This window comes from Canis lupus, chromosome 16 (genome assembly GCF_003254725.2).
Source record: "Canis lupus dingo isolate Sandy chromosome 16, ASM325472v2, whole genome shotgun sequence".
Taxonomy (NCBI): domain Eukaryota; kingdom Metazoa; phylum Chordata; class Mammalia; order Carnivora; family Canidae; genus Canis; species Canis lupus.
In genome coordinates, this window is record NC_064258.1 from 29,575,797 (window position 1) to 29,598,311 (window position 22,515).

The 22,515-nt window shown below is 36.1% G+C and overlaps 1 long non-coding RNA gene across 1 annotated transcript in view; it reads right to left on the minus strand.

Moving 5' to 3' along the window:
- Positions 1-22,515, minus strand: part of LOC112646667 (uncharacterized) — an 87,735-nt gene that overhangs the window by 5,633 nt on the left and 59,587 nt on the right. The window lies entirely within an intron of this gene.

Consider the following 22,515-nt stretch of genomic DNA (forward strand, 5'->3'; position numbering starts at 1 on the left):
TGTGACCCTATCCACAACATCACTTTTTACTCCTTTGAAGTCAGCAGCAAGTGTCTCTGATGCTTCAAACCTCTAACTACCTCATTCTGACTTTTAGACACAGATTTAAAAGGCTCATAGATAATCTCCATTTCATTAACTCAAAGTCAATTAATTCATATATTTAATTGCATATTCAAAATCCCTTCAGTCATGCAAGGTGACATAATCACTGGAGTGAAATCCCATCACATCCACATATCCTGCCCACACTCAAGGTAAGGGAAACGTATAAGGCATGCATACCAGGAGTAGGTATCTTAAGGGACATCTTAGAATTTGCCTATTACAGGAAAGTAGAGGCTTCTATTATTTTTTTTTAAATCTTGTTTTTTTAAGCAGTTTTAGTTTTAAAAAATTAAAAAGGAGGTAGAGATTCCTCATTATGCCCTACCCCACACATGCACAGCCTCCTCTGGTATCAATCAATAGCATTCATCAGAATGGTACATTTTTTATGAAGAATGAACCTATATCAACACATTATAATCATCCCAAGTCCACAATTTGTATGAGGGTTCATTCTTAGTATTGTATGTTCTATGAGTTTGGACAGGTATAATGATATATACCTATCATTATAATGTCATACAGAATATTTAAAAATCCTCTGTGCTCTGTCTATTCATCTCCTCTCTACTCCTATCCTGCCTTGTTTTTTTTTATTGTTTCCATAGTTTTATTGAAAAGGAATGGGAGGGAAGGGACATCCTTGCTTGTATCTGATCTTCAAGTTCCTCATCATTAAGTATCCCATTAGATAAAGGTTTTTTTGTAAATGTTTTTTATCAAGTTGAGGTGGTTCCCCTTTGTTCCTAGTTTACTGAAGGTTTTTTTTTTTTAATCATGAATGGGTGTTGGATTTTGCCGTATGCTTTTTCTGCATCTGTTGATATAATGACGTGATTTTTCTGTTGATGTGATGGATTACATTAATTTATCATAGAATGTTGAACCAGCCTTGCATACCTAGAATAAATCCCACTTGATTATGGTATAAAATACTTTCAATGCTTTTGGACTTTGCTAATGTTTTGCTGAGGAGGTTTGAATCTGTGTTCATGAGAGATATTTGTATGTAGTTTTCGTTCCTTAAAATGTCTTTGCCTGGTTTTGGTATTAGGGTAATGCTGGCTTGCCTTATATAATGAGTTGAGTAGTATTCCTTTTCCTTCTATCCTTTGAAAAAGATTGTAGAGGATGATTTAATTTCTTCCTTAAATGTTTGATTGAAATTCACCAGTGAACCCAGCAAGGTCTGGTGCTTTCTATTTCAGAAGAAATTATTGAATCAATATCTTTAATAGCTATAGGTATATTGTTCAGTTTTACCTTGTGTGAGTTTTAGCAGATTACATCTTTCAAGGAATTGGTACATTTAAATTTTGTTACAGGTTTGTGGGCATACGGTTGTTAATTATATTTCTTTTTTTTATCTCTTAATGTCCAAAAGATCTATAGTGATGTAGCCTCCTTCACTTCTTATATTAATAATTTGTGTCCTTTCTTTTTTTCTTATAGTTATCCTGGCTATTAGTTTAACAATTTTATTGATCATTTCAAAGACCAGCTTATGGCTACATCAATTTTCTCTGTTGATTTCCTGCTTTCAATTTCATTGATTTCTGCTCTAATTATGCTTATTTTTTTTCTTCTGCTTACTTAGAATTTAATTGTTTATACCTCCTATGATGGGAACTATTAATTTTAAATCTTGTTTCTCTTCTAACATATGCCTTTAGTGCTATAAATTTCCCCCCAGGCCCTGCTTTTGCAGCATACCACAAGTTTTGATGATTTCTTTATTTTTAAGAGATTTTTATTTATCTATTTGAGACAGAGAGAGAAAAAGAGAGGGAGCAGGAGTGAGGAGGTGGAGGGGCAGAGGTAGAGGGAGAAGTAGGCTTCCCACTGAGCAAAAAGCCTGATCTGGGACTCAATCCCAGGACCCTGAGATCATGACATGAGCCAAAGACAGACACTTAACTGAGCCACCAAGGCATCCCAAGATAATTTCTGTTTTCCTTTTCATTTGGTTCAAAATATTTTAAAATTTCTCTTGAGATTTCTTCCTTGATCCATGTTTTATTTAGAAGTGTGTTGTTTAATATCCATGTATTTTGAGATTTTCCACCTGTCTTTCTGTTACTGATTTTTAGTTTAAATTGATTATAGATTGAGACCAGATTTTGTGTGATTTGTACACTTTTAAATTTATTAAGGTGTCTTTTATGGCCTAGAATGGATGTGTCTTGGTGAATGTTTCATATGAGCTTGAGACAAATATGAATTCTGCTGTTAGATAGACTATAGATGTCAGTTATATTCCATTTATTGATAATGTTGAATTCAACTACATCCTTACTGATTTTCTGTCTGCTGGATCTGTTTCTGACAAAGGAGTGTTAAAGTCTCCAACTCTGATAGTAGGTCCTTACAATTCTTCAGTTCTTGCTTTCTGTAGTTGTTAAGGGCATATATGCTAAGAATTGTTAGGTCTTTTTTTGTTTTTTAAAGACTTTATTTATTTATTCATGAGAGAGAGAGAGAGAGGCAGAGACACAGGCAGAGGGAGAAGCAGGCTCCATGCCAGGAGCCTGATGTGGGACTCGATTCTGGGACTCCAGGACTGTGCCCTGGGCCAAAGGCAGGCACTAAACCACTGAGCCACCCAGGGATCCCCCGAATTGTTAGGTCTTTTAAAGAATTGACCCTCTTTATCATTATGTAATACTCTTTTTTATACCTGATAACTTTTCTTACCTTGACATCTACCCTCTACCCTGTCTGAATTTCATATAGCTATTCCTGCTTTCTTTTGATTAGTGTTAGCATGGTATATATTTCTCTATCCATTTACTTTTAATCTATATAGGTCTTTGTATTTAAAGTGGATTTCCTATAAACAACAAATAGTTGAGTCAAATTTTTTGATTCACTATGAAAATCTATCCTTTAATATGTGCATTTAGACCACTGACATTCCAGGTGATTATTGATATAGTTGGATTAAGAGCTATCATATTTGTTACTCTCTTCTATTTGTTGCCTTTGCTCCTTGTTCCTATTTTTGTCTTCCACTTTTGTTTTGTTTTTTTTTTTTTGCCTTTTAACTGAGCATTTTATATGATTCTATTTTTTCCTCTTTCTCTAGCATATTGGTTATACTTAAAAAAAACTGGTTTTAGTGGTTTAAAGTATGCAATATATAATTACACAGCTAACCCACATTCACTTTCAAATAATGCTATATCACTTCATAGATACTGTGTCTTAGAATAACAAAAGAAGCCTTACTCCTTCCTTCTATCTTTGTGTTATTGCTGACATTCATTTAACTTTTATATGAGCATATATATGTTATATATATATATATATATATATATATATATATAGAACAGACTGTATCTGTTAGATCAATTAAAACAAGAAATAAAGTTTTTATTTTATTTTTGCTTTTTCCTTCTTCAATAGTTTTCCTTTCCTTAAGTAAATCTGGGTTTTTGACCTATATTATTTTACCTGTTTTTAAAAAATCTCTTTTAACATTGTTTGTAAGGCAGGTCTACTGCCAATAAATTTTCTCTAATTTTGTTTATTTGAGAAAGTCTTTATCCCTTATTTTAAAAGCATAATTTCACAGGGTACAGAATTATAGTGTTTGGTGTTTTTTTTTCCTGTCAATATTTTAAATATTTCATTTCACTTTCTTCTGGCTTGAATGGTTTCAGAGGAGAACTTGACTGTAATTCTTATTTTGTTCTTTGATAGTTAAGAGATTTTTCCCCTTCTGAAAGAAGTCTAGATGTAGCTTTTTTTTTTTTTTTTTTTTTGACATCTATTTTACTTGGTGTTCTCTGAGCTTCTAGGTCTGTAGTTTGTTATCTGACATTAATTTGGAGTAATTATCAGTAAATATTCTTTCAAATCTTTCTTTTTCCGTTCTTTCTTCCTCCCTTCCTTCCTTCCTTCCTTCCTTCCTTCCTTCCTTCCTTCCTTCCTTCCTTCATTCCTTCCTTCCTTCTTTTCTCTTTCTTTCTTCCTTCCTTCCTTCCTTCCTTCCTTCCTTCCTTCCTTCCTTCCTTCCTTCCTTCCTTTCTTTCTTTCTCTTTCTTTCTTTCTTTCTTTCTTTCTTTCTTTCTTTCTTTCTTTCTTTCTTCTTTCTTTCTTTCTTTCTTTCTTTCTTTCTTTCTTTCTTTCTTTCTTTCTTCTTTTCTTTCTCTTTCCTCTCCTTCTGGCAATCCCATAGTGTGTATGCTAGTCCCTTGTAACTTGTCCCATAGTCCTTGACTATTCTGATTTATTTATTTATTTATTTATTTATTTATTTATTTATTTATGTGAAAAAGGCAGCATGAATGGGAGGGGCAGAGGGAGAGAGAATCTCAAGCAGACTATACACTGAGCATGGAGCTTGATATGGGGCTCAATCCAGATCCCTGCATCATGACTTGAGCTGAAACCAAGAGTTGAAGTCTCAACCAACTGTGCCACCCAGGTGCCCCTCTGTTCTGTTTTATTAATCTTTGTTCTCTTTGCTTTTTGGTTTTTCAGGATCTGGTTGATATATCCTTTATCTCAGAGATTCTTTCCTCAATGCTGTCCAACTTAATAATAAGTCCATCAAAGGCATTCTCCATTTCTATTATGGTACTATTTTACCCCTAGTATTTCTTTTTTAGGATTTTTTCTTAGGATTTCCATCTCTATTACAATATACATCTGTCCTTGTATGCTGTCTCCTTTATCTATTAAATATGTTAGCATAAAATCATAGCTGTTTTATATTCCCAGTCTGATAATTTCAACATCCTTACCATGTCTTGTTTTCATGCTTGTTCTGTCTGTCTCATCAAGTTGTCCTTTTTGCCTCTTGACACATGCCTTATAATTTTTCTCAATTGCTGGACACAATGCACTGGATGAAAGGAATTGCTATTAAGTAGGCCTTTAGTAATGTGGTGCCAGGGAGAGGAAGCATTCTGTACTGACATGATAAGGTCTTCATCTTTTAGTGAGTCTATGCCTCTGGACTGCAAACTTCACTAATGTTTTTTAGGTTTGTTGTTGTTCTTGTTGTTGTCTCTCTTCCCTTTGCTACCAAACATACTAAACAGTATGGTTAGAGTTTGTTGAATTTGAGTATTTTCTCTCTCCTATATGGAAAGCTAGAACAAGCTAATATTGGTTATTTCCCTTCCCCAGGTCGGTTAAGTTGTAAGAACTCAGTTAGTTTGGCTCTGGCTGCTTGTTTCCCTGAGGTTGGATCTTGTTAAGAAGAACAGAATGCTTTGCCGTATTCCAAAACAGTTTCTTTCCCTCTTCTCCATGTAGAAAGCCTGAAAGGATTTTTCTCTGATATGCTATAGGAATATGGTTGAGCTCCTGGAAATGAATCTTCCAATATTGTGATCTTCACCCCACCTGCCCCCATGACTGGGGTAGTGGGGGAAGTTTTAGCTCTCAGAATTGTTCACAATGAGCTTCCAGCAATTTCTCAATTACAGTTCAGATTGGCACTGGTTCCCATGTTCCACTGGTGAACTTCTGCTCTGGTAAGCCATGATTCCCTATATTCATTGGTCTATCTCTCCAGTCTTGGAGGCAGTAATTTGTCCTGTGTCCTCCCTTTTCTTATGGGTCAAGAAGAGTTGTTAGTTTTTTGGTCTATTCAGTTTCTTATTTGTTACTATGGAGTGGTGATTTCCAAGCTCCTTACATTTGGAACCAAAAACCAGAAGTCCTTTTATCCCTTCTTGAAGTATCATTTTCTTATTAATGTGAAGAAACTTTTTTTTTTAATGTGAGTTGAACTTCTCCACTCTGTTCTATGTGGAGTGTGCAACCACTCAGCAGGGAGACATAGGTGTCAGAAGCTTAGAACAATGAGGTCAGTGCAGTTCACTTGCTCCCAGACTGAGATCTGTGCTGCTGTGACCCTCTGAAGGCTTAGGAGCCTTTTCTCCTACTGTACTGCTCAGATGTTCAGCATGAGTTAATGAGAAGAAAGGCACTGAGAACATGAAGTAGCTTTTGATTTCATCCATTTATACAGGAATTTTCCAACTTGGATCCTTTTCCAAGGTTATAAAGTAAATTCTAGGTGATTATTTTCCATGTGTTAAAGTTTCAAGTCTATTTGTTCCAGGACTCTATCTCATTCATGGCATCTCTCTCTTATTTTGCCTGAATATTTGCAGAGAAGTTATAGCATTAGGAAGTCCTGAACACTTGAGGAGACATCAAGCTGTCAGAGTCACAAGAAGCCCTAGAAAGCTTATCTGTAGTCACTTGATGAAGGTAGTATTGAGAGAATTACATGAGGGTAGTTGGACTGGGAAATTGCTTAACCCTCTGACATTATCTTTATGCCTTTCAAAAGAGCTGGTGAACTCACCTAGCATTTGTTCGGCTGATCTGTCCTGTCCAAAAACCACCATCTTCTCTACTTAGAGACAAAAGGCATCTCCCTTTATAGCTTTTCCTGACAATTTCCTGTCAGACATTTGCAAAGTTAGTCAGACACGCAGACAGGAGCCTTTGACAGAACAAGGGTGACATTTCAAAGAAAGAACGATGATAGGTTGCCTAACAGCACACTCCAGAAATAAGTGCCTTTGAAAGGTACAGTGGAAATTTCTGAACATCAGCCTGGTATTTCACCATGTAGTGCTATCCATTGAGTCCTTTCATGTAGCTCAACATGAGTTAAATTATGTAGAAGTTGCAAATGCCAAATCACAGAAAGGTGAATTTAAAATTCCTATTTTACAGCTCCGAATTAGTGTGGACACTTCCCATCAAGAAGGACATTTGTTTCACTTGAGTCCTTGGCACAAATATTGCTCTTTTATGAACAAATTGCAGGTGGAAAAATGATATTCCCCACAGGAAGAAGGATGGTATTGCTTTTACATTTCTCAATAACTAAATGAATATGTATTTTTGATAGCTACTTTAGAAATGCCTTCCTTATGGAGTGTTAGAAACTATAGTTACCACTATTTGAAAGTAGGCCTTAAGTACTGAGAAATAGCTTGCCCTTTCCATAATACAGAATTGAGCAGGAAAGTAAGATGCTGTTAGTGGCTAGATTGCCAGCTTCAGAGGCATACAATAGATGATTGAATTCAGTGAGGGCAGAGACAACTCTTTGGGCTGTTTTCTTCACTCTAGAATAGAGTATAATCCTCATAGATGGGATCCCACATGATGTTAGCATATCCATTCTGAAGGGTTGCGGGAGCATTGTAATACCTACTTCTTGCCTGTCTCAAATGTACACACACAGTGAACAGATCTTACCTTGTTCATTTCCTCTCAATGAAGGGATAAAAGTTTGGGGTTTAATCCCAAGTTGAATCAAATATATAATCTTTAGAAAATTTTCAACTTCCCTGGGACTCAATTCTTTAACCAGCAAAATGGAGAAATCTGCCTTTCCCAGAGATAAGGCTAAAGGTCTGATAATGGCCCTTAGGCCCTCCAAGGTCAGGCCCCATGTTGTTCCTACTACATATAAATACACCTATACTCTCCCTTACTTCCTCTATTCTAAATACATACTCCTTCTTGCTGTTTTAAATAGGCCTCACACATTCTCCCTACTAGGATTTTGTTCTGACTGTTCCTGGCAGGATCATGTCCCAACCATTGATTCTCCAAGGGCCCCTGCCCTTCACCCTATTTAAAATCACAGCTCTCTCTTTCCCTAGCACTCTCCCTCTGCATTCCTTGCTTTATTTTTCTCCATAGTACTTATACATCTGACATACTATATACTTCACAGTTTTGCTTACTTACCTTTACACACACACACACACACACACACATGCACACACACACTTGAAAAAAATCACAAACACAGAGATTTTTGTTTCATTATTCACTACTGTACTTTAGGGCTAAGAATACTACTTGGCACACAGCAGATGTTCCATAAATATTTTTTAATGAATATATAGTAAACATTTTTATGGGTCTTAAAGATTTTTTACATAATTCTTATTCTAACAGGAAAAGGTCATTTTATTTATTTTATTTTTTAATTTATTTATGCATGAGAGGCACAGGTAGAGAGAGAAGCAGGCTCCTGGTGGGGAGCCCGATATGGGACTGTATCCCAGGACTCCAGGATCACACCCTGAGCGGAAGGCAGATGCTCAACGCTGAGCCACCCAGGTGTCCAGAAAAGGTCATTTTAATTCCCTTTTTATAGATTATGAAAATGAGGCTTAAAAGCATTCAGACATATATAGGGCCTAAGGCCCTACAATTGGCATGTGATCAATTGGGATATACCGGGAGCCCCTTTTGAATTCAGATCCTTTTTTTCTTTATTACTCTATCCTTGCCTTTTTCTACCTCAGAGGCTGCTGTGAGAACTTAGTTTAAAATTATTCAAAGACTTTAAAAACTGTAATGTCCCATTTTCAAGAAAAGCATACTAAATATTTGTATCTGTTTTTTTGGTGAGAACACAAGCCAGTGCTCTTTTTTAGAAGCCATTTTTTCCTCCACACTGGATTTTGACAAGCATAAGCTCAAATGTATCCTTCATATGATAATAAAAGTGCTATCTTCCTTTTTTTTTTCCTACAAAAAGATCAGTTACCATCTTTAGTAGCTGCCATCATCTCAGTTCATCAGCCTCTAGGTTTGTTGCTCATCTCTGTCTGCATCTCAGTGAAAGTATATACCATGGTCCCCAACATTGCCTATGGGAGGAGTCAGGGCACCCCCACCTGCCTGCCACCCCACCTTAGCCTCACTGCCTGAATTGACCACTTATGTTACCTTGTGCCCTGTTCACATTCCATCACATGTCAGCCTCAGCTGTAACTGGGTATATGCCCACTGCTTCTTGAGTGGAATATACAGAAATATTCGACAATCAATCATTCTGCCTGTGGAGTATTCACTAATTACCTATGGGATAAGGGTGAGGGCCAGACACCATGCCAGTCACCTGGAGCTATAAGTAAAATAGCATACCTTACCATTCAGGAGTAAAATATATTTGGACAATGATTTACCTCCTCATGTGAGAAGTGTTTTAATAGAGGCCAACCAAAGTGTGGGTTGTCTCTGCCCTTCTAGCTTCTGTGTGTGTGCAGTCTGCCTCTGTTTCTAGTCTTTGCTAACCTTGGACAAAGAATTTGTCAGCTCTTTCTTTGGTTTTCTCCAAAGAAAAACATCTGAGTAAGAAATGTTGACTGGGATTTCATAGAGGAATTGGGTGAAGGGTCTACTACATTAGATAGCATTCAGCAGACCACATGAAGACCCACCATTGACAATGTCTCCAGAGTTTCTTTGGCCCTACCACTACTGATGAGGTTGGAGGTTCTCTCTCCCAAGTCCCATGCCTGGCTGACTCAAGTCTAGATGCTCAATAATAGTTATGGAAATTATTATTTTTATTGTGGTTAATTGACGGGTAAATTATTATTTTCTTATTGTGGTAAATATACATAACATGTAACTTACTGTCTCAATCACTTTGAGGCATACAGTCAGTGATATTAAGTACATTCATACTGTTGTGTAGCTATCGCCACCATCCATCTCCAGAACTCTTTTCATTTTGTAAGATTGAACTCTGCACAATAACTCCCAATAATGCCTTTCCCCCGCAACTCCTAGCAACCACTATTCTATTTTCTTTTTTCTTTTTTAGTTTTCCCTTTTCCTTCACACCCCAGCCACAGGTAACCATTATCCTACTTTGTGTTGCTATGAGTTCAGCTTTGTTTAATTCCACATGTGTAAGTGATATGCAATAATTGTCTTTCTGTGTCTGGCTTATTTCACTTTGCATAATGTCCTCCAGATTCATCCATGTTGTTGCAAATGTCAGTGTTTTATTTATCTATCAATGGATGCTTAGGTTGTTTCCATATATTGGAAACATATTGTAACATTATTCATGGAAATATGAATAATGTTACAATAAACATGGGAGTGAAGATATCTTGAGGTAGTGATTTTCTTTCCTTTGGGTTATTTATTCAGAAGTAGTGTTGTTGAATCATACAGTAGCTCTGTTTTTAATTTTTTGAGAACCTACATACTGTTTTCTATAATGGTTGATACAATTTACAGATTGAGTAAATGAACAAATGAAAAAGTGATTGAAATATGAAAGTAATGGTTTAAGCAAATCAATTTTTCTAGATTTCTTAAACTATGACTCATCAAAAAGACTTTTCTATAATCAAAATTTGAGTCCTTAAAAAAGCTACAAGTAAAGCATTTTTAAATGATTGAAAGAATTCTATACTGAATTATTGAAAATTGAAAAACTAAGAATATTTTTGTAAAAAATCAATAAATAATTAACAGAGTTAGGGCACCTTAATCAGCTTTTGTAAAGTTGGATTTTCTTGTATCAGGTTTATTCAAAGTTAAATGAATATGCACAGGAATCATGATCTCACTTCTCTTTTTTTAATTTTTTTTTTTATTTTGGAAGTTCAGGTTTATAAAGCAAGACCATATTTCCCTGTAAACATCCAGGAAGTGAAAGCTGCCAATATCTAACTGAAATATTCAGGGGGAAAAAAGACAAAATGTCACATGGGTGAGAAATAACTTTCAATCTCCTATCAAAGGAGCTCTTCAAGTTATGTATTGATCCCAACACAAGGAAAATATGCCTAGAAATTTAATTTGACATTTACAATCAATAGCACTCAGATGTCACTGGAGCAGAGGGTAGAAAAAAAAGATGACTTTAAAATTGCAGTCATGAATTTATAATTACAATAATGAATAAAAGTAAATTTATTGAATTAGCATTTCCAGAGTATAGAAAAAAGTCAGCATGCCACAGCATATTGCTGAAGAAATGGAGAGGCAGGATCTTAGTTTTTTGCCTCAATAACTCAACTGTTCCTTTCTCCTTATCTCATCATTTGGGTCTCCATGCTTCACTTTTTGAGCTGTGCCTACAAACTACTGCATACTAAGCTACTGCAAAGATTAGGTCATTAAAGGCTTTGCTAAATAAGCATGAAACTTTGCCTCTATTCACTATCTTATAGCTGTCCAAAAGTCCTAGAGAAAATGCACCTTGTGTTCTGGTGGAGGAATGCTTTGTTGGAAAAATAAAAAGCATTGCACATAGGAGGTGTTTAAGGATCCATACTGAATCAGCCAGGAGTCATTGGCTTTAGCAGTGTCTAAAAAAAAAAAAAAATCCATATAGTCACAGGACACACAAACTAGAGATAATAAATATAATTAGGTTCTTAAAACAGAAAGACTGTGATTTCACAGTTAGAACTATAATTATAAATATTCTGGGGCTTCTTTCTCAACTTGGTGAGTTCTTTCTTTCCTCCCTGGCACATTTCTCTTCTTTTTCTACACCATTCCCTTGATAACTTATCTGGTCTCAGAGGACTAAATGCCATCCTTTTGCTAACGTGCCAAGTTACTTCTCTGGCCATGAACTCTGTCTTTAACTATTTCTTTCCTCCTGGCTACCCAATACACATATTTTGATGTTTAGTAGGCACCTCACACTTGACATGCCCCAAATCAAAGTTTGTGATTTCCCCTTCTCCAAAGATGCTCCTCTTCCAGGCTTCATCTCTGTTGATGGCCATCTCATCCTTAAGACAGAACCACCTTTTGACTCCTCTATTTTATCACAACTCATACGCAATCTACAATGGATCCTTGTCATCAAAATACATACATTTGAATCTGGCCAATTCTTAACCATTTTCTCCCTGGTCACCTGCCTCAAACCATCATCTTTCACTTGGATTATTGCAATCCAAGTGCGATCCAAGGATATCTGACTGGTCTCCCAGCTTCTGCCCTTCTTAAGAGCTGACCTTCATCTATAGTCTATTCTTAACATAGTAAGCAGAGTTGTCCTTTCAGACCACACTCTCCTTTACTATGACCTCTGTGGTGCCCTCCATCTCACTCAGAGTAAAAGCCAGCTTTGTACAGTGGCTCCCCTGCGACTTCATTCATCTTACCTCCTTCATCTCTCCCATCTTTAATTGTATTTTGGCCATTCTAATCTTCTTGATGTTTCTTGAACATGCCAATCATATTCCCATCTTGAGATGTTTGATTGTGCTATTTCCTCTGCCAGTAGTGCTCTCCCTATAGATAATGATTTGGCTTCATTGCTTATTTCCTTCAGCTTTTTGCTTGCATATCACTTAATCAGTAATGCTAGGAACACCTGGATGGCTCAGCAATTAAGCCTCTGCCTTTGGCTCAGGGTGTGATCCCGCAGTCCTGGGATCGAGTCCTGCATCGGGCTCCCTGCATGGAGCCTGCTTCTCCCTCTGCTTACATCTCTGCCTTTCTCCCTGTGTCTCTCATGAATAAATAAATAAAATCTTTAAAAAAATGAGTAATGCTGAGCCTGACAACCCCACATGAAATGGCAATTGCTTTCTCCCCACCCAACGGTGCTGCTTCTGCCTTCCCATCCTCCTTCTTTGCTGTTTCTCTGTAGTTTTGATCACCATCTGGTCTACACTTCATTGGCCTACTTTATTTACTCCTAATATCTTCCTACTTGAAATAAGTTTCATGAGGAAGGAAATATTTCTGCTGCTTGTTTTTGTAGCTATATTGTCAGTGTGTAAGACAATGCTTCAATAAACATTAGAGTGAACTAAATGGATTATAGTTATCATTCATTCCAAAGCAAAACTGTATTTGCCATTTGGAGGAGTCCAAATCTCTGTATTACTCAGCAACGTCTTACACATGATTTCAATACTACAGGACATTATGCTCTGGGTTTCACCTTTGGGTTTGCATTTACTAATAGTTTATGAAAGAATTAAACATTTTTTGGAGCTATTCTAGGATATGCTATTAAAGGTTTATTGAGTTGAGATAACATGTTTTTGTATATGGATAATTTGGCTCTTTAAATTCTCAGAGGTCTCTTTTATTTTTTTATTTTTTTCAGAGGTCTCTTTTAGCTAAAGTGGTTCAGGTTTGGTAAAACAACACTAGATCTTAGATGCTCTAGGAAATATATCCTCATTTAAAAATGTTTTTCAGGGGCACCTGGGTGGCTCAGTCAGTTAAGCATCCAATTCTTGATCTCAGCTTAGGTCTTGATTTCAGGGTTGTGAATTCAAGCCTCACTTTGAGCTCCATTCTAGGAATGGAACCTACTTAAAAAAAATGTTTTTCAGGCAGGTTTACTGACATTTTTGGGAACGTACCAGTAATAACTAGTAGCTGTGGTTGATACCTGCTTCTAGGAAAGCAGTAAGAGTAAAAATTTGTCATGTCTTCTTGAGCTCAGCACTGTACCAGCACCATGCCAACAATGTTACTGACAGATAATTTTAGATGAGGCAACATCTGTCCCTTCTGGTCATATGCCACTTTGGTTCTCCTTCATCCAAGCCTCTAAAGGGATTATAGACAATATTATATCAGGTCTTCTTCAATGATGAATGAAAACACATGAAGACACATATATGAGGGACACACCTGTTTACATGTATGGAATGAATTTGGGGACATATTCAACTCTTCAATCCCACAAAAAAATAAGTATTTGCAACATAGAAATATTTTTAGTTCCAAAATAAATATTTTTTAGTTCCAGACCAAAGGAGTATTCTTTGGCAGGGAAAGTATAGAATGGGAGTCAGATTGTTTTGAAAGAACACTGCATTAGAATCAGAGAATCTTGTCCCTTACTTGGATGGCTTTATAGCTGGATTTATTTTCCTATGTTTCTATCAGTCAAAAACCCTTATTAGTCTCTGTTCCAGCTATAATGGACCTGGAAGACCTAAACATGTTCTGTACTTTGAGTACTTCTAAATACAATTCACATGCTACCTTTTTCATAAAGCTTTCTCTATGACTCCTAAATTAATATTAACCTTTTGCTCCTTTGGACTTTTCATAACCACACACACACACACACACACACACACACACACTTTCATATATATACACTCACACCTGAATTTGCAAGACTGTGGACATTAAGGGCTACCCATTCTTTCAACTTCCCACTTTGTAAGTAAGTCAATTCCCTGATGTCTTTAAACAATGACTACCAGTCTCTGCTTTAATCACTTCTATCATAGTGGTGCTAGTGCCTGTTCTTTTGGTGTGGATTTGGCTCTCCACTGACAATAGCTTGGACTAGGAAAAATTTCCCTATCCAGTTTTTGAGCTGTATGTAACAGGGCTTTTGTATGGGATGATTTGTTAAAAGAAAAAAAAAAATCCTGGCCTAACAGTAAGACAGTGATGGCCCACAAAAGGATTTTTTCATTGAAAATTGAAGGACAATATGTACTATAATTACCAGGAATTCTAGAGAAGAACTTGATGGTAGAGACGGTGTTTTAAGTGATTAAGGGATTTTTTTAAAATCATCTTTTCTTTTTCAGGATTTGAAACAGCTTAACTGCCAAAAACAGGTTTTCTGGAGAAGTTTCTTGGGGAATGGCTATTGGGGCTTCAATCCCAAATGCCATCTTTTAGGTGAATGCCCTTGCTCTGTGTTCCCATTAACCTGAGACATGCTTTCTTCTAACATATACTGTACTTTGTTGTAATTATTGTTCAACATGTATCTTCAATGAGAGGCTGTGAATCTGGAAAGGCCTGGTAATCAAGGTTGTCTTGTCAGTCATTCAGTTCCCAAGGCCAGCAATTACTTGCAGAATGGATAAATGGCTGTGTGTGGTGATAGTGTGAAGTGGGTGAGCCAATACTTTGGGAACTGGACTGCGTGTTTGTGTGTGTGTGCGTGTGTGTGTGTGTGTGTGTGTGTGCTGTTTACCAAGATACATGCCCCAGACTAAAATTTTATCAGAATTAGTCTCCTTTCTTCTCCATAATGTGGACATTTAAAATAGTACAACTTAAAAATTTGCTTTATGACATCCATGGATGTATTACAGTGGACAAAATAGCTTATCTCAAATGCTATCCAGAACTAAAATTATAGAGAATGGAAGTTGGAAATAGGATACAATGAGCATTGTACAAGGAAAAATTACATACATAAACAATTAGACATTAATTACTTTCTTAATAACATCCTCCCAAAAACTAATAGGAGATACAAAAAATATATATATAATGCTGATGTAAGTCATTTGCTTGGAAAGCTCAACGGTGCAACACAATAATGTAGTAGATTCTTGACTGATAGATTGAATTGCTTGGAATAACAGCAAATAGGTAAGTGCTGATGAAGTAAACACCTGGTATTATTGCTTGCTGTGATGTAAATTGATCGAACAAATATTGATTAAATGCTCATTAGGATAGCCATAATAACAAATGATTTACATCCATTAATTGATATGATCTTCTTAGACATCTGATTAAGAATTTTTATTTTTCATGTTACAAATGAAAAAATTAAAGGTCAATTATGTTGAGTAGTTTTTGAGAGATTTTATAGCCAATAATTGGCAGAGCTGGGCAGAGCTGGAGTTTCAATTCAGTTATAATTTTTCCAAAAATCTAAGTGGTTTTAATCACATCATGATGGAAATAGAAGAGAGAAGAGCTAAAACTTCTACAAAGACCAAGAGGTAGGGGATGTCTGAGGAACAGGAAGACAATTCGGTGTAGCAAATAATGATGGGAGAAGGTAGCAATGGTTATTGAGATACACAAAGAAAATTTGGAAACATATCTGAAAGTCTCTATGTGAGACGCATATAAGCAGGCAAGGGATGCTCTTTGAATGGCTCTGTAGATGATTCTGGCTGCAATGTGGCCATCCAGGGAGGAAGTGAGAGATACCGAAAGGCTGGGCAGTGCTGGATATGTCCATCAAAATCACCTTATCTAGATGAAGGCAGAGAGAATACACCTTTGGCTTAGAGGATTCTTCCAGAAGAATCATGGATCCTGATAAACTGTGTGTGATTTCAAGGTCTTTCTCAAGTTAAAGATTATGACTTTGAGGAGGACATGATATTAAGGATAATTAAATAATTTTGGATACAAATCAGCTTGAAAGTGTTTTTCAAACCATAATTAATATATTAATGAACATGTTCTTGGCAAGGAAAAGAATGCTTTAAGAATCACCCAATCATAGGGGCGCCTGGGTGGCTCAGTTGGCTAAGGAGTTGGCTCTTCCTTTCAGCTCAGGTCATGATCTCCGGGTCCTGGGATCCAACCCCACAACTAGTTCCACGTTCATTGAGGAGCCTGCTTCCAGATTCTCTCTCCTCCTGTCCCCTTGCCCTCACTCAAGGGTTCTCTCTCTAAAATAAATAAATACATCATAAAAAAAAAAAAAAGAAGAATCACCTGATCTGAGGTGCCTGGGTGGCTCAGTTAGTTAAGCTCCAGCTCTCTATTTCAGATCAGGTCATGACCTCATGTGCATGAAGTCTGCTTGGGATTTTCGCTCTCCCTCTGCCCCTCCCCTCTGCTCCCTTCCTCTAGTTCTCCTTCTCTCTCTCTAAAAAGAAAAAAAAAAAAAAAAAAGAAAAGAAAAAAAGAATCACCCGATCAATATAGGAACAAATTTTTGTTATACAGAGTATACAGGACAAATTAAAATTTCCTTCTTCCCTTTCTCCTCCCACCACAGAGGTAAACAATTTGATGACTTATGTTTTTCATCTTCTAGTTACTTTTCTATGCAATTCTATGCACAAATATGAAATATATTTTTAAGAATTGCAAAGCATCCTATAGGAAATATATGTTATAACTCAGTTAACCTTTTCTTTTTTGATGGATAATTAGGTTATTTGCTGCTTTGAATAATGCTGCAATAAATATCATTGTGCCCTCATCTTTGTATTCATGTACTGATAAATACGTAAACATAAATTTTCTGATGAATACCCACATGTGTGTTTCTTGGATAAAAAGGTATGTGTACTTTAAATTTTGACAGATATAGACAAGTTACCTTCCAAACTGGCTTCAACTATTCACGTACTTAACAATAGTATATTTAAGTGCCTCTATCTTCCTTCTTTTCAGCCTACTTCTTTGTTGTCTTTTAAATTGTAAACATTCCAGAATACAGCAAATAAGTTAGGAAGTAAAACATTGTGGATAGCAAACATAGCATTGACTGTATGGTTTATCCCTAGTTCAGCCTCTTGCCTTCTCTAATAGAGGTGATCAGATTTAAATTTTGTGTTGATTATTTTCTTGCCTTTCAATTACTTGGACTTTTTAACCTAATAGAGGGTACTTCCTGTTTTTGAATATATGAAAACAGTGTCATTCTACCTAGATTTCTAAGGAATTTTTTTTAATTCAATTTTGTTTTTAAGGTTTATCCATGTAGATGGTTAAAGCATTGTCACTGCTGTATAACATTCCATTGTGTGAATATAGCAGAATTTATCTATCTTTCATGGACTACTGAGTTGTATCTGCTTTTTTGCTGTTTGGATAATATTTTTATTGGTATTCTCAACATGTCCAATGGTCCATGACTTCTTGGTTATAGATATCAGAAAGGAATTACTATATTTAATGCATGCAAATGTACATTGTTATAAGATAATGATATTTTCCCTGAAAATTATTGGCCAATATACTGTCCTGTTAGGCAAGCTTTAAGAGGATTTTTTGACCCTTTTGTCCTCTCTGTAGAAATCATTGTTACCCCAGGTATATGGATGATTCAGTCCTTCATCTCCATGTACATCTTGACTCAAATATCTCCTCAGTAAGGCTTCTCTGACTGTCCTATATATAATTGTAATCTTATTCCTACCCTTGCACCTTGCACATAGAAGGCACTCAATAAATATTAGTTGAAAGAATGGTTGAATGATTGAATAAAAAATTCAGACATAATCCATGGAAAAATACCTCATATGTCAAAATATAAATGTTTTTATGTTAATGTATAATGTACTGGATTCCATGAACCTTGAGATAAAAAAATTAGGAAACATTGGGTGCATGAAAAAAAACATGTATATGTATATATGTGTGCGTGTATATATAAAATTGTATGATTCTTTACATTTACATAAGTTTATGTAAGTTTACATTTACATAAAATCAAGATAGAAGAAATACACAATTTTTAAACATCTATCAGAAAAATCTGTCAGGTTGTAGTTATACTTGATAAATATAACTTTCTAGACATCCACTTGATATATTCTTTGTGTTATTCATTAAACAAAGATTTACTGAACTCTATTATGGGAAAGACTCACAGAGAGATATTGTCCTGAAGGAGAATTATGAAGCACATGATTTCTTTTTATTTCTTTTTTTTTTTTTTGGCCAAAACTTACACCTCTTAGGATAAAAGAGAAAGCCATGGGGATAATTATGGAATACATTTTGATTTAGAACTTCATTTGATAAATACTGAAATTAAAAAAACATGGAAAAAATTAGCCATGTGATCTTAGATTCTATAATATTAATGATAGGGTAAGACATACAAAATTATTCATGTTAGTGTTTATAAAAGACACATTTTGAGAGCAAACACGGGAGGATGATGAAATACTTACTCTGTAAGAGGCAAGACACAAATATGGATAAGTTTTTCTCAGTTAGGGTAAATTAACAAAAGAATATGTTTTAAGGAAAAGTCTGACACCATAAAATACAATCTCCAAAAGAAAATGATATATTCAGTTGAAAGCTGGTAACAATAGTAAACTCTACCTGTGACGTGTGCCACAGGGAGATAGGGGTGGTTTAGAAATCATCTCACTGTTTTGTGTTTCAGAAAAAGCTCATTGCAAAGAATGACCCTTTCCCATATGACTTACATAAGACTAACGCGTTCTCCCCTTTTATATTCATTATAAAGCCAGAAAGACTCACCTCGTTCCCTTTTTTTCCCCTCAGAGATGTTTAGCTGAACTATTTGTCACCCCTGACCAATATTTGTAAAATACTTGATAACTTGACCAAGTTTTAGTCTCACTCTCTCCCCTCAGATCCTGAACTTTGGCTTACCCTTAGCCTGATCCAGCATTGCCCTGTGGCTCCTCCTTACAGCCCCTTCCAAGAATCTGCCGACCAGAAGAAAAGGCATTTCCTGCTCAACTATTTAGCCCACTCCCCTACACCTGATTCTCTGTAACCTTGTTTATCCCTCCCTACAAAAGGCATTCCTTTCTGCCCACCCCTTAAATTGCTTGCAGATCTTATGACCTGAGAGTTCTCTTTACTTCAGTGTCCCCCTTTATTGCAGTAATCTTTTCAAATAAAGATTTCATTTCTTTACTTAAGGTGGGATTTGTTTTTTATTTGACCCAAGAAAAAATAAAAGATGAAAAAAAGGACAAGTTAATGGAAAATAAGAAACAATATGATGGTACAAAGTTCTACATAGAGTAATTGTTGGGGCACCTGGGTGGCACAGGTGGTTAAGTGACAGACTCTTGATTTCAGCTCAGGTAATGATGTTGGGATCTTGGGATTGAGCCCTGTGTCATGCTTCATGCTCAGCAAGGAGTCTGCTGGAGATTCTCTCTCTCTCTCTCTCTCTCGCTCTTCCCTGCCCCTCTCCCTGCTTATGCATGTGCTAGCTCTCTTTCTCTCTCTCTAAAATAAATAAGTACATCTTTTTTAAAAACAGAGTAATTGTAAATGGATTAGATCAATTAAAAAGTAGAGAGTCTGAGATTTAATTAAACACAATGCAATAAAACCTGCTGACAAGACACATATTGAAGAAGAGAATGGCTAAAAATGAAAGAATATGAAATGATATCTCAAATAAAATTGAACCAAAAGAAAGCTGGACTCATAGGGACAGGATCTAATTAAATCTCACTTAAGGGAAAAGCAGCATAATGCTCAAAAAACATTATTTATTTGTACAAAGTATAATAAAACAGCTGTATATCCATATATGCATTTAACAATATAGTTTATCAAGCATCAACTATCAGGAAAGTTGAGAGAAAGACAGCAGTTGCTGGGAATTTTAGCACTTCTTTTAGAAATTTGGACATTAAAGAGGCAGAAAAAGCATATTCATATTAATGATAATCTACACTCAAAGAATAAAAAGTATTTTTAAGCACATATAAACACTGACCAAAAAAATGGTCTTGAATTAAGAAACAAAGTCTCAATACATTTCAAAGAATCAACATAATATAAAAGTATTGTTCTTGTAAAATCCAATGTATTTTGAAACTAAATAATTACTAAATAACTTTTGAGTTAAAAAGGAAATACTAAAGAAAATTAACAAGTATTGAAAATGAATGATAACAAATATGTTAAAAGGCAAATTTGTGAGACAGAGCTAAAGCAGTACTTAATGAGAAATGTGGAGCCATAAATACATTTATCAAGAAAGAAGAAAGGTGAAGGTAAATGAACTGAGTACTCAATTCAGGAAGTTAGGGAAAAACAATCAAAGAATCAAGAAGAAACAAGAAAATAATAGAGGGGGCATCTAGGTAGCTCAGTTGGTTAAGCACTGGACTCCTGATTTTGGCTCAGGTCATGATCTCTGGGTCATGAGATTGAGCCTCACGTTGGGCTCCATGTGTAGTGCAAGTTTGCTTAAGACTCTCTTCCCCTCTCCCTCTGCCCTTCACCCCACCACTCATGCTCTTCTTCTAAAAAATAAAAAATAAAGAAGAAAGAAAGAAAGAAAGAAAGAAAGAAGAAAGAAAGAAAGATAATTGAGTTAAGAGAAGCTTCAGTGGAATTTAGACAAATGAATAATAAAAAAAAAATGAACAAATGGAAAGGTGATTACTCCCAAGGGATTATAAAAACACTTATATGAGGACTGACCCTCCCCCAGAAAAAAAAAATCCAGAGTGAGAGAAAGAGAAAGAAAGAGAATATGCAAATAAACACATAAACACAGTGGAGCACGGAAAGGTAAAAGTAGCTACAGAATAAAAATTTAAAAAAATAAAAATAAATTTTAAAAGAATAATTTATTTTATTGTTATTTTTTAATTTATTATTTTTAAAAGATTTTTATTTATTGGAGAGACAATGAGAAAGAGCATGAGTGGATGGAGGCAGGGACAGGGAAGGGAGAGGGAGAAGCAGGCTCCCCACTGAGCAGTAAACCTGACAGGGGGCTTGATTCCAGGACCATGAGATCATGACCTGAGTCAAAGACAGGTGCGTAACCCACTGAGCTACCCAAGTGCCCCCAGAATAAAAATTTTAAAGGAGGTTGTAACCATACAGATTTGTAAATGTGTTATGAGCTATCATAAATAATGAATTTGAAATCCTGATGAAATGGACAAATCCCTTTAAAAATTAAGAAAACAAAAGAACCAGAAAAATTATGTCAGATTCCTTCCTTAGAAAAGCATGAGTGAATGAATGAGCATTTGTATTTTCCTAAAATCTGGTTTACAATAGAGATTCTAATTCATTTATTGAGTAAGATAATAAATGGGTGGGTGAATGAATGGCACTCAGATGCCTCCTGACTGAATGACAGTTCAGTTCAATGGCCACAGCAAAGTCCTGTTTTAATGGTAAAACGATTGGGATGGGAATTGAGATGGCTGAGATAGGAAACTTGTATGCAGAAGGAAGAATGGTGGGGGGAGCAGGAAGGCAATAGATCCAAGGTTTAAGATCTTTTAAAAATAGTCTTTGAGAAGAGGAAAATGTTCACGCAAACAAAAACATTTTCTCTTTTCACCAACTGCTTTAATTTGGGGATAACCAAAGTAAAGTTTCCTTTTTGCCTTTTCATGTTCTGCATCCTAAAGCCAATTTCCATGATATTAGAAGAACAGAATTACTAAGAGCAAGGCGGCTTCTTTGGGGTAACATTGAAGAGCCTGAGGGAAATCTGAATAAATAAACTGCAGATAAGGAAGCCTGTATTTTTCTTCCTGTTGCTGAATGGCAATTGGCTCTGGGTGTGCAAGTGAGCCTGGAGAAAGAGAGACACTGCTATGGCAACATGTTTCAGAAAATTAATAGGTTAAATATAATAAATTTCAGATCCAATTAAGGGAAAACAGCTTAGTGGCATGGTAATGGTGTTAATGGCATTCTCAATTGGTGCCATTTCAAGGCATTTAACTCAAGTTGGGAAATGTGGTGTACCCACCAGGCACGAGTCCCGGGGCTTGTGCCAGTCCCCGGGGTGCACAGCTGGCCCAGATCGCTGAAAAGCTGCACGTGTGCCAAGAAAGCACGCTTTTGTAAGGGGAATATAGATTCTCCTCATCCCAGGTGTTTGCGTCCTAAAGACTTTGCTCTCCCCTTAATATATTTAGTCAATGCACCAGGGAAGGTGAGATCTGATCACATCTGTGTTGGATGGACTCCTTGTTCCCACTGTTTCGGTGCTAACTTTGTCTATCCATCTGCCCCTCCTTTCTCTCCTTCAACCAAAATGCTCTTCAAAGGGATATTTTCTTAATGCCCCCGCTTCACAGAAGTCTTGGAATTCAATCCTGTTTCCTTTGGCATCTACCTTTTTCTCCTGACTTCTCTCTATACATTAGAAAAAAAAAAAAACTTTTTGGATTTCCTTTA